Genomic DNA, 300 nt, shown 5'->3' with positions numbered 1-300 from the left:
GAGGGAGCTGAGCAAAAATCTGAGTTAGGCTGAAAAAGGACTGCTGATGCTGCTGGATTCTGACCTTCCTGCACTCGAAATAGATTTTCTGGAGCTACAGGAGTCCAATTGGTGCGCTCTCAACAATGTTGGAAAGTAGACATCCAGGGCTTTACAGCAATATATAATAGTCCACACTTTGCGCAAAGATAGACTACGTAAACTGGCGTTCAACGCCAGTATCATGCTGCTGTCTGGCGTCCAGCGCCAGAAACAGGTTACAAGCTGGAGTTCAACGCCAGAAACAGGTTACAACCTGGA

The sequence above is a fragment of the Arachis duranensis genome, chromosome 4, assembly GCF_000817695.3.
Source record: "Arachis duranensis cultivar V14167 chromosome 4, aradu.V14167.gnm2.J7QH, whole genome shotgun sequence".
Lineage (NCBI taxonomy): Eukaryota > Viridiplantae > Streptophyta > Magnoliopsida > Fabales > Fabaceae > Arachis > Arachis duranensis.
The sequence above is the reverse complement of the archived record's forward strand: the minus strand, read 5'-3'. Positions refer to the sequence as shown.